Source organism: Panthera pardus, unplaced genomic scaffold (genome assembly GCF_024362965.1).
Source record: "Panthera pardus isolate Hobbes unplaced genomic scaffold, ASM2436296v1 HiC_scaffold_7, whole genome shotgun sequence".
Lineage (NCBI taxonomy): Eukaryota > Metazoa > Chordata > Mammalia > Carnivora > Felidae > Panthera > Panthera pardus.
Window position 1 is genome coordinate 12,025,772 of NW_026527002.1, and position 13,206 is coordinate 12,038,977.

General features: G+C 45.2%; 1 long non-coding RNA gene across 1 annotated transcript; it reads left to right on the forward strand.

Moving 5' to 3' along the window:
* Positions 1-1,037: 1,037 nt before the first annotated feature.
* Positions 1,038-11,640, forward strand: LOC109250265 (uncharacterized). Its single transcript, XR_002072956.2, has 4 exons — positions 1,038-1,311; positions 5,102-5,213; positions 8,787-8,863; positions 10,490-11,640. It is a non-coding gene; the product is annotated as an uncharacterized LOC109250265 (long non-coding RNA).
* Positions 11,641-13,206: the final 1,566 nt, after the last annotated feature.

Consider the following 13,206-nt stretch of genomic DNA (forward strand, 5'->3'; position numbering starts at 1 on the left):
GTTTTTATTCATTATTGCTTTAATTATGGCTCAGGATTCTTTTGAATCTCTCCCAAGTAACAGGTGGTTTTCTGACCATGATAAATGCTAAATGCTGTGGAGGATAAGGCAGTTAGGCATTGTTTTCCTAGCTGTGGTTACACCTAGGCCCCAGGCAGCTTCTGAATTAGCAGCCTGCAACAGATTGGAATTCCTGGGGGAATTCACTTAACCCTTAGTTCTCCCGAACCTGTTTTCAATGTGCTGTGGGTTGGGGGCTCCCCGTTACACCCCGAGGCACAGCAGATGTACTTTTTGTATCCTGGGAGGTAGCAGGAGGGTTCAGGGTAGGTCAAAAAGTTAATATGTCAATGTTCTGAAGGGTGACGGGAGTAAGAACTTAGTGTGATATTAAAGATGACTTGAATTTAGATTTTTTTTTTTTTTAGAATAAAAGCATTCTTTTATATATCTGCAATAGATGGTAACAATTAAATAAGTCACACATGAATCATAGAAATTAGAGTGAGGGCAAAGGCCTATTAGATCATCTAGCCAATTCCCCAGCTAACAGAATTATTCCCCACAGTATTTTCAGGAGAGTTTTGTACAGTCTCTTTTGTAAGATTTGAGCAACTGGGGCCTTCGTTATTTCCTTAGGGACATACTTTCCCTTACTATAAAAGGCCACAGTGTTTTTCCTCCTTAGCCTGATATTCAAGTTTTGTTTTTTTTTTTTTAAAGTCTGCATGTTACATGCAAAATCATTTGCACAATGAGACTGATCAGTGGTAGTAATTATACCTACAGTTCGCCTGGGAAACCACGCGTGTATTCGGCCTTCTTCTGTGTACTCCCATTTCTGGTTTTTATGCTTGAATTTGCATACTCCTTGGAGGGGTAGTACTGAGACATCAAACAGAGGCCTCCCTGTTTCCAATATCGCCATCAAGAACTGGTCAGAGGTAACGCCGACCCCCTCAATTTGAAACGAGGGGGAAAGATGTTTTTGAATAAATTCTGTTCAGACTGTTCATGTTTCCAGGGTAAAGAACACGCAGTCATCCAGGAAATGGCAACTGCTTAGAATTCCTCTCTCTTTGGAACAAACTGGTATTGTCTTTCCAGGGTTGTTTGTATTGGAGAGGCTACTGATTGTGCACACACATGACCCGGGGCTCCAGGGCAGACACTCCCGCTCCAGATTCTCGGTAATCCGGGCAGAGAGCTGCTGATCAAGCAACAGCGGGCCCCCCGCACACACAAAGCTTCCTGCTGAGTTGCCATGGTTTGTGTCCCCGTACCCTGAAGGGGCAGTTTTCAGTCTAAGAGGTAAGATTTTTGTGCTTGGAGAGTTAGAGACACTAACAGGGATAAAGCGCATGGATTTCCAGAACTCAGATTGCCGTGGTTTGAACACATTCCCCTTTCCCGTTCCCCTTACTGGTCGTTGGAGGCAGGTCAACGTGCCAGGCACTGAGTCCGGAGACGGGGGAACAAAGACTCAAGCTCCCTGCCCTGGAGGACCTTCTGGACAGGTGAGGCAGGCGGGAGTGGAGATAAGGGTGTGAAAGTGCCACAGGGGAGCTGCACCTGCAAATAAAGAGGGGGAAAGAAGCAGGGGCGCCTGGGAGTGACTCGGAGAGCCTGCAGGGATGGGCCCGCCTGCCATGACAGCTTCGAAGGTCTCCGAAAGGGGCTTGTTGGCCACATTTTGCAGATGAGGACGCCATGGTTCAGAGCCACGTGCCTTGTCCAAGGCCACAAGCAAGGATTGGACCCGCTGACCACGCTTGTCTCAGATGAGGCGGCTGGAGTACAAATTCAGGGTGGGCGTCTTTGTGGTCTCCTGGAGAGCGCAGGGGGCCGAGGAGCTGCAAGGCCCTGTGGAGCTCCAAAGGCAGTGAGAACGTTTTGGAATCCGCTTCGAAGGGACGGAGGCAGGGACCTCTGTGCCTCAGTTCACAGGAGCGAACCGGGCTCCTGCAGAGTTCCTCCGCTCTTAGGATTACTAAGAATGACTCATGTCCAGACAAAACCATGTGCCTTCTGCAGACTGATGATTCTGACCAGGGCTGAGACAGTGGCCGTGGTCAAAGCAAATGCTTAGTTTTGTGGTTATGGCCTTCTAACAGGCTTGTGATATATGGGAAAGCCATGGGGAGCGATCCCCACCTCAGAATTGAGGGCAGGGAAGAGAAAGACGAAGAGGAGGCAGCAGGAGGAGAGGCGGGCGTTGGCGTCTATGTATCATCAAATGTGGGCACTGGTGCTGGAATGATCTTCCCAGCCTCTTCCCTCAGGCCTTCCTCATCCTTACCTCAGCCTGGGTGTGGGAGGTTTTGATCTGATTGGTGAGACTGAGAGAAGCCAGCATGGCATCTTAGTGCTTTTCCACTCTTGAAGATTTTCTGGCATGTTCCACGCCCTCCCTGCTCTAGGGCTGAGAGGCCAGGCCTGCTGCTTGCTGTGTGCTTGTCATGCGGAGGGTACGAGGCCGTGGTTTGGGCTGTCTTCAGGTGTACACTTGGTCTTCCATTAGGAAGACCCATCGGGGACCATCACTAAACGGTGGTGTTCAATTCTGACTCACCAGTAATAAAGATGCTGTTTGGAACACCTGTGTCTGCTTCGCATCAGTTCTGGACTCAGAAATGGAGGCGTTGTGATTATCACTGCTAATACATTGATGCTGTAGGATTTCACACCAGCCTCTGAGACAGAGGTCAGGTGAAGACGAGGGTTAGAGTTGGGGGAATTGCTTAAAGTAGACGCGTTAGATTATAAGCTCAAAAAACCAAGACAAACTCAGTATCTGACAGTGAGATTTTTGTTAACTAAATTTTGGCACATCAATACAATCAATACAATCAATACAATACAATCAATACAATACAAGATGACAACATTAAAAGTGATTATGTGTACCTCTAGATTGTCATAAAATAGTCACACTCTATTAGAGGCCAAAGCAGATTATAAGACAGTACAATTGCATTTTTGGTTAAAAGATGCATGCGTAAGAAAAAATCTGCAAACATATACCTAGAATATGAATAGATCATCTCTGCCAGAGGGGTTATGTGTATTTTTTTTCTTTTTCCTCATTTATTGTGTTGATTTTTTTTCCTAACATAAATTTGGATTTCTTGAGTTGTTAAAGAAAATGAAAGATTGTAAACATTTTGTCATACAAAAGAGAAGATGTGGCAGAAGAAGGAACAGCATTGGATCTGGAGTCAGAAAGGTCGGGTCTTGAATCCCAGCTTTGCTCCTATTCTCGGGGTGGCCTTGGCGGTTGAGTCTTTTGTTTCTTAGTCCCCCTGTTGAGAGCTCACAGCAAAACACAAGGAGATGGGCTGTCTTCTGGCCGGTCCCTGGAGGTCCGCGGGTGCTGATGTGCGGACAGGCCCTGTGGCTCAGGGATTGACTTCCACTAACCAACTTCATAAATGACTCATTAGAAATGAAATTGCATGCATTTTACTTGATAGTGGGGTACAGTGAGCTGGCAAGAGGCGCAAGGACTTGAATTCTCTGTTTGATTCACTCTTCCCATGTAAGCAACTACATGGGAAGCCAAACTATAATAAAAACCTTGGTGGGTGAGCCTGAGATTTTCACGTATTCGACAAAAGACGTCCGATCACCTAAGACGTGCTAGGCTTTGGGCTAGGTGCTGCAGATGTAAGGCTAACCAAATCGACATTTCCTTGTTGGGTATAACGGTAGAATATTAATGACTGTATAAGATAGTGGCTAGGAGCTTTGGAGGCAGGAGGTGCAAGACTTGGGCTTTACCACTTACAGTGGAGACTTGGGAAAGTCACTTCACCTCTCTGAACCTATTTTTCACCTCTAAAATGGAGACAGCACCCACTCATTAATAGTTTTGCTTTGTGTATTACATTAAATAATGTATGTAAAGCGCTTAAGTACAATGCCTGGCGTACAGAGGTGCTCGATAAAAGGTGCTGTAACAACTACTGATATGCTATTTTAACCAGATGCATCCATTTCGCCACAGGTCCTACCGGGACTTGCGAACCCCGGGCCTTCATCAAGCTAACGTAGTAAGTTAGTACTTGCAGGGGCACATCTGGCTTTAATTTCCTTTATTTTTTTTCTTGATTTTTAATTTTTTAAAATGTTTTATTTTTGAGAGACACAGAGACAGAATGCCAGTGGGTTAGGGGTAGAGAGAGAGGGAGACACAGAATCCAAAGCAGGTTCCAGGCTCTGAGCTGTCAGCACAGAGTCCGACGCGGGACTTGAACTCACGAGCTGTGAGATCATGACCTGAGCCGAAGTCAGACGCTCAACTGACTGAGCCACCCAGGCGTCCCTTGATTTTTAATTTTTTTGATTTAGTTTTCTTGATTTTTAAAGCTTTCTCAGTTTTCTTGATTTCTTAAACATTCACTGACCTTTCTGATTATTTTTTTTCTCTAAATATGTTAATACTGTTAGTTAGGCTGAGGGTTGACAAACACTTTCTATGAAGAACCTGATAGTAGATATTTTGGACAGAAAGGAAAGGGAACAGAAGCAACAGGGGAAGGTGGGGGCTTGGGACACCTACATCACATACTGGGGGACCCTCGTTGCCATGTGGGCACTATTTCCTCTGAAATAACCCTCCCGTCCTCTTTCCTCGCTGCTTACTCGTTCCTTGCCTGCCGTCTCTGTGACAATGCGTCAACTCTGCCGTCACGGAACAAGAGCAGAGATCACTTGTAAATGAATGAGCATGACTGTGTTCCAGATAGGTAGCTGGGTTCGGCCTACAGACCGTAGTTTGTTGACTCCTGATTTAGGCAACAGTCTGGTTGCCACTATTTAGAAGCCTTCTTAGATCATTGATCTCATCCATTATGTATTGATTTTATAATGTAATTATTAGGTGCAAATTTATTTCCAAATCCATAGGGCCTAGCTCACTGTGGCTGCACCCTTCTCCACACCCCTGTGCCCTCACGTAATGGCCACCTGTGTCTTGTAGACCAGATATACTTTATATTTGAGGGCTACATGACAGAACATGGGTTAAGAGCGGCACACAGTGCCCGGTCATGTGGATACTCAGTAAATGTGACTTTTCTGATTTCCCTTTTCCCTTAAGGTCGTGCTTAGAACCTGTCATCAACACTGAGGACTGAGTGGGGTGAAAATGGGGGTGCTGCCCTAACTTTTAAGATAAGAAGGATGCTTCCTTTACTCCACACTCCAGCCTGGTAAGTAATCTCTTGTGCTCATGATGAGTGGTATGGAGAAAAAAGCCACGATAGTGCACTGTGGGAAATAATACCATTAGATTCTTCCAGAAAATACTCAGGTTGAGGTCATCGGAGCTCGGACCACATCTAGAGTGCCCTCTCCCCTACCAACACTTCATGTATAAGTAACCCTGTTCCTGCCTTGCTCACAGGTTAAGCATATATCTGGTTCCTAATCCTATCTTGAGAGAGAAATTCAGTGCTACACAATACTTAAGACAGAGGTGTATTGTAATGAAGATACGGTAGAGATTCAAAAGGAAGAATTCACAATATATTCCACACTGCAAAAACATAATAAAACATCCTATGAGACAGACATTCATTTTGACTCCCACAAATCGTTTCTTGTTTTGGCCAGCTTTCTTGTTACCCTTTCTTCTCTGGTCTCAAAATCCTCTCTATCTTCCCAAGCAATTCAACTCAGCATTTCTTGTTCTATTCCAGAGCATTCTTTTAGGATCATTTTGTTCTTCTAAAGTTTATTTATTTATTTTTGAGAGAGAGAGAGAGAGCAAGCGTGGGCGAGGGGCAGTGAGAGTGGGAGAGAGGGAATCCCAGGTAGGCTCCATGCTCTCAGCACAGAGCCCAATGCAGGGCTTGAACTCATGAACCATGACGTGAGATCACGACCTGAGCTGAAGTCAAGAGTCAGACGCCTAACTTTCTGAGCCGCGCAGGCGCCTCTCATTTGGTCCCTTCAGATGCTCCCTTGATGAGTCTGTAAATTGTAAACTATATTAGTTTTTGTTTGGCCACCAGTTTTTTGTTTCCATGTCATTCTTGAAAGATACTATTTCCGAGAACACAGTTCTAGACTGACAGTTCTTTCTTTCCATCTTTTGAAAACATGGTTCCACTGTCTTTTGGCTTCATTGTTTCCGTTGTAAGTCCACTGTCAGACCACTGTCACTCTGCGGTAGGTAAGCTGTCCTTTCTGTCTTGTTGCTTTCAAGATTTTCTCTTCGGCTTTGGTGCTTTGCAGTGTCACACGGTCTGCCCGGTGTGTGTGATCGTTGAGCAAAAATTTACCCTGCTTCAGATGTATTATACTTCCTATCCCTGACGACTCATGGTTTTCATTAGATCTGGCATTTTCTTAGCTATTATCTCTTCAAACAAGGTTTCTCTCTTTCATTCCTTTTCTTCTTTCTTGTGTAACTCTGGAACTACGTTAGAAAGGCTTATTCTTTCCTCTCTTTCTTGTTCTGTTTTCTATTTTCTTATCTTTTTATGCTGCATTCTAAGTATTTATTTATTTATTTATTTATTTTGGCTCTGTCTTCAGTTTACTAATCCTATGTTCCCTCACGTCTATTTGCCTGGTTCACCTATCCGTTAGTACACACACACACACATTTTAATATATATAGCTTTAATTATATATATACATATATATATATATATTTTACATTTATTTATTTTTGGGAGACAGAGAGAGACAGAGCACAAGTGGGGGAGGGGCAGAGAGAGAATGAGACACGGAATATGAAGCAGGCTCCAGGCTCTGAGCTGTCAGCACAGAGCCCGATGCAGGGCTTAACTCACGAACCGTGAGATCACGACCTGAGCTAAAGTCGGACGCTTAACCGACTGAGCCACCCAGGTGCCCCTAATTGTATATTTTTTAAATTTCAATTTCTACAAGTTCTGTTTAGTTCTTTGTCAAATCTTTTTTTGGTCACTTTTGATAGCCCTCTTTTCCTTGTTCCTTTTCTATCATATATTTCTTTCAACATTTCATACATAGTTCTTTTATGTTCTATACCTGATAATTCCAGTATTGAAGTTTTGGAGGTTTAAATCATGCTTGTTGCTTTTGCTGACTCTCACTTATGGTGGTTGGTTACTTTGTGGTTTGGTAAATTTTTTTCTCTTTTTAAAAACATATTTAATGGGGGCACCTTGGTGGCTCAGTTGGTTAAATGTCCGACTTTGGCTCAGGTCATGATCTCATGGTTCGTGGGTTCAAGCCCCGCGTCGGGCTCTGTGCTGACACCTCGGAGCCTGGAGCCTGCTTTGGATTCTGTGTCTCCCCCTCTCTCTGCTCCTCCCTAATTCGTGCTTTGTCTGCCTGTCTCTCTTAAAAATATATAAACATTAAAAAAATTTTTTTTAACATATTTTATTGAACTTAAGCTATGAGGATCCTCACATGACTGGGTTAAGAAGGCTTTGCTCTGGCGTGGATTTGCATTTTCATCTGCCAGGCACACAGGTGTTACCAAATGGGGATTGCTTTAACTTGTTTTCTTTGTTTGGGATTTTCAAGATTAGGTGGGTAATGAAATATTGAACCTGAGATTCATGGGACAGGAGCACATAGTTACACATTCCCAGGGAAACCATTATTAGTCTTTTATTATTAATATTATTATTATTATTAGTATTACTATTATTGATAATATGATCCACCTGGACCTATGGTAGGAACAGATTTCCTTCTGACTTATTTTGCCAGGAGGCATGTTTTTCTAGTCCACCCTTTTCCTGGACCATAAGCTCCTTTGAAGGTTCAAGCTTATCTGAGACTCAAGTTCATCTCTATTTTGTGCAGGCCCAAAGACCCCATTTCCCTGCACAACCATTGGGGGTTTTCTTAAAGGATCAGTTAAGAAATATTTTAGGCTTACAAGCCATATGGTCTCCGTTGCAACTATTGAACTCTGCTGGATACATAAGTAAATAGGCGTGGCCATTTGTCAATAAAACTATTTACAAAAGGGGCTCCAGGGTGGCTCAGCTGGTTGAGTGTCTGACTCTTGATTTCGGCTCAGGTCATGATCTCATGGTTTGTGAGATCAAGCCCAGCATCGGGCTCTGTGCTGACAGTGCAGAGCCTGCTTGGGCTTCTCTCTCCTTCTCCCTTTGCCCCTCCCTGCTTGTGCCCTCTCTCAAAATAAATGATAAAATAAACTTAAAAAAAAAAAAAACTATTTACCAAAGCAGGTGGTTCGCCTGCATACTGTAGTTTGCCAACCTCTGCTTTAGAGTCCCTGTGTTGGCATTTGTTTCCCCAGCAGCCCCAGCTTTTGAACCTCTTACTTGTTTGTTCACGGCTTATTTTGTTTTGTCTTATCTTACTTTATGTTAAATATGGGAATTTCCCTTATTATCTGGAGAGTTCATCAATTTGTTTACCATCACAGTTCATCCAACACATCAGGGTTTTGCAGTGGAAGGATTTTCACCGTATCTAGTCTTCTGTATTTCCGAGAGCAAACCCAACAAGTCTCTCCCCTTTAGCTTGCACATGCTCTCACCTGAAAAAAAGCCGGTGAGTTGGCTGTGACCACCATCCGTTTTTCTTGAAACATCTCGCCGAGTCCTCTAGCAGCTTGTTGCACTGATTTATAGCTCCGGTTCCATCTGAGAGCTTATAGCTTCAGTTAGCAAGATTTCAGAAGAGTTAAGAGTTGAGGTTCTGGCCTCTCTTCTACCATGTCAGATGACAGCGTAGAAGAAATTTGGGTGTTATATATGGATGTGGCCTTCCACAAGTTCTTTCAACCATGTCTGTCGCTGCTGTAGGGGCCAAGGTTTCCCAGCAGATGAGACAAAAGAAAATCCTGCTCTCTTGGACCTGGCATTTTAATGGAGAGGAACAGGTAATAAATAAGTGAATAAAACCAGAAAATATCAGGAAGTGAGAGTGCTACGTTGAAAATAAAAGAAGCCGTTTTAATGGAGTATGCCTGGCAGGTTGTTTTTATTTGTTTGTTTAGAGTGGGGGGCGGGGGGCAGGGCTCAGTGACGGGGTAACATTGAAACCTGAGACGGGTCATACAACGGAACAAGCTCTAGAAGGATCTCAGGCAGGGGATGAGGGAGGACCGTTCAACACAGGGCAAGAGCCCTGCAGAGGCCATAAAGTAGGAGCAGTTTGGGTATTTTCTGGGGGCAGACAGGATGCTAATGTGGCCGAGATATAATGATAGCAAAATTGACACAAAAAAGTCTCAAAGGCAAAAAAAGTGGGAATCTGAGAAATGGTAGAATTAACCCAGGAATATAATGAAAAGTGGCCCTAGGGTGATGGTTGAGTGGCAGTCTTAGAAAGCAGTTGGTCCAAATGAGTCTAGGTAAGCATAGGGCCCAATAAAGAATGGCTTCCCTAAGAAAGGGCTTTCTATCACAGACACTGGATGATTAAGAACCTAGAAGATTTTCATGATAAGACAAGCACATACGTCTCCTGTTAATCACAAGACAAGAAAGGTAATAGAAATTGTGAGAAAAAATAAACATTTTATAAGAAATTTATAGTGTAAATATGGAGCAAGCTGAGACGCGGCACGATTCAGAGCAGCTGATGTCATTCAAGAGAAGAGAGCACGTTTGATCTTGACGTGTGGGACATCCTTCTTTGGGCAGCACAGAGTGAGTTAGTGGCCTTCGGTCCAGTTGCTACACTGGCTTTTTTTTTATGAGCGCAGTCACATTTCTCAGTGCTGCCGTGGGCGATATTTATGCAATAATAGTATTGTTTTTAAAGTCTATTTACTTATCTTGAGGTAGAGAGCCCAAGCAGGTGAGAGGGGTAGACAGAAGGAGAGACAGAATCCCAAGCAGGCTCTGAGCTGTCAGTGGCGAACTGGATGTGGGGCTCGAACCCAGGATCTGCGAGATCATGACCTGAGCCAAGATCAAGAGTCAGATGCTTAACCGACTGAGCCACGCCGGTGCCCGTGTGCAATAACGGTTTTATTATAGATGTTGTTTTCGGGTTTAAAAATTTAGACGCAACCTTTATTAACAAAGCAAGAAAAACTACGATTGAGTCAAGGACAGAAGATAAATGTTATAAACCGTGACGCTGCGGAAGTGTGCACAATAGCTGAAGAAGGCAGGAAGGACCATGCTTGTTTCCTTATCTCACGTAATGTGTCTCGAGGGCACTGAGGGAAATTCAAATTTTAAAGTCTTTGGTACACCAAAAAACTAAAAAACTCCCTTCCTGTCTTATTTTTGTAACTTATTTTAGAAAGTTCTTTTATTGCACAATATTTATGGGATATTTACTGCCACTCACTGGAGAACAATTGCAGAACAAGGCAAGACGCGTCCCTGTCCTCATGCAGCTTCTATTCCAGTGGGCGAGAACGTGCCTTACTGTAAGTATCAAAAAGACTCCTGTTAAAGACATGGGGTATTAGTAACCTCTCAGTCATGTTGCAACTCCCACAGTCCAATTGCTTTGTATATATTGGTGACTCCTAAAACTTTATCTTCAGAGCAGATCTGGTTCCTGAGCCCGAGAGCTGCACGTCTGAATGCCTAATGAACATATCTAAACCTGATCTTCCACATCCTGCCGCTCCGTCAGAAAACATCTTCCTCGCCTGCACCCACACGACACCCCACATCCAATCAGACACCAAGCTCTGCCGACCTTGCCTCCCGGGCAGAATGCAATTCCCGACATTGGTTGTACGCCCCCTGCTCCTCCTCGGTCCTGGCCGTCATTTCTCGACTTGGCTTCTTCCAACCCTTCACTGCCTTCCGATCCATTGCATGCTGCAGCCAGAGCAACATTTCAAACAAACAAATCTGATCATCTCATTAATCCGTCTAAAGTCCGTCAGTGGCTTCCCATGGCCTAGGAAAAAGTTCAAATTCTTTAGTGTGGTGTGGCTGGCAAAGTCCCTCTCTTTTTCTCTCTCTCTCACGGATGTGTGTGTGCCTGCTTGCGTGAGTGTGCACCCACCTGAGCCTACACATATGCTGCTTTCTCTTTCCAGAATGTTCCCCCCATCACCTTGCTCTCTTCTACTGGGGTCCTCCGGTTCCTCCTGTGAGTTCAGCTGCTTGTGTTGCCGGCAGGTTATGGGCCTCACGCTTGGCTGTGAGCATCTGCTTGTTTTGCTGTTCCCTCGGCTGTGCCTGACTCAGGGGAATTAGAGAATGCCGGCCGGGGGTCCCACCCCTTGGTTCAAATCCTGCTTCTGCCACTTCCTTGGGCTGTTACCTAACTTCTCTTAAGCTGTGCGGGCATCTGTAGAATGGGGATCATGGTGAACTTAACCTCCTAGATTGTTAGAAGACGTGTGACATGCCCAGAAGCGCATCTCTGTTCCTGCTGTGACTTGCGTGGTGACTCTCACGCTTCTGGTCTCGGCTTAATGAGGCTCTCAGGTCGTCCTTGAGATGCCCTCTGTTTTCATGGCTCCCACAGGTGCCCTGCACACAGGCACCCCCTCTGTGGGAGTCATTCGTAGATTATTGCTAGTGTATAGTAACTGATTGCTGGTGTGTGAGTGCCTGGGGGTGGAGGGGAAGACCAATCTCTTGTTTCCTACGAATTCCTGGTGTTCGATACAGAACATGGGACCGTGTAGTTTGGTACACGTGGAGGTCAATAAAAAAGGAGAAGCTGTGGAATACATGGGACAGATGCAGGACTTGGCTAATCTGACTTGAGAGTCATAGGACCCTGTAACACCTGAGCAGGATACTCCACATCTGGAAACGCACTCTGTCATTCTGTAGCAGAGAAGAGCTTCCACAAATGTATTTCTATATTAGTTTAAAAAAAAAAAAATCCTTGTTTTCCAGCCGTGTTTCTAACTTAGAGACTGTTAGAACATGTGACTGGATGTCCAAATGGCGGACCCACCTTTGCCAGCCGGGGGGTAGAGGGCTTTAGAGCTGAACCAGAGGAACCCCACACGCTCCTCAGTCTGCAGTGTCTCTCCACTTTGGGAGGCTCCTCTTTTTAGGGGCAGTGTTATCTACTTATCGATGCCCCCCCACCCCCAACCTGTCCTGGGACCAGCCAGTGCTCCTTCATGTCGCTGTGCCCTGAGGCCCACGTCCAAGTTGGGGGTGACCCCAGCTCACGCGGCGATTTGGCTCCTTTAAGAGCTGGGACAGGCTCCCAGAGCCCTGCAGCTCCTCCGCAGCCCAGCCGGGAGCAGAGACCAGCTGTCGGCACCCCCCTGCCCCCCCAACCTCTCTGTGTTTACATGCACGGTCACATGGTAACCTCTCCCAGCTCGTGGGCTGGCTGCACAGTTACCTCATCTGCAGTCCAATGACCTCATCCACGTAAAATGTGGCAAGTGCGAGACAGGAGCAGAAAGGGCCCAGCTTCTCAGAGCCCCCAGGAGAAGCTGTCCTCCGCACTGGCTCAGGAAATCAGCCAGAGAGCTGTCCACTCGGTAATTACTCCCGGCCAGGAGCTGATTCATAAGTCGAGTGGATGTGTCTTCCGGGGGTCGGGGGGGAGGTGGGGGCTGGGAGGGGCCTGTGCAGAAATGTGGGTGCCCACACCTGGGAGCTGCTTATCTCAGGGGCTCGGCATCCCCCCCTCCCTGCCAAAGGACCACTGACCGCAGGCTAGGCTGAGCCACTACTCCCCATCCTCCGGCAGCTCAGGCGCTTTGAAGATGTTGACACACAAACAGGATGAGAAATGCACCACAGAAGCAGAGAAAGGCACGTGTTCTCTTAACTTGGGGGTGGAAGTGTTGCCAGACATCATGGTTTTTTGGTTTTTGTTTTTTTTGTTTGTTTTTTTTTTTTGCTGTTTATCACTTTCTTTGAATTATATTTGCTCTCCCCCTCCAAAAAATATTGCATGTGATGACTAGGAATATAAAATAAATTACCTTTGCCATAGGCTGCTGGGTTTATTAGCCCCTTTCTAGCTCTTCACAATGTAAAGGACAGGCTGACCTAGAGTGATCTCCTCCTTCCAGTGGGCTCTCTCTCCTCTCAGTAAAGGGAGCTCTGCTATTTGTGCATTTAACAGCTTAACCCTTTCAGTGACTCCAGACCTCCGTATTCTTTCAGGGATTTTTTTTTTTTTTTTTTTTTTTTGGAGGGAGAGTGTTCAGCTTTGGGGTGGCCTTTAAAATTTTAAGGCAGCTGATGTATATTGTCCATATCCTGTATATATTTTTAAAAAAATAAAGAGAGATGAAAACCAAGCCCAGGAAATAAACATGGA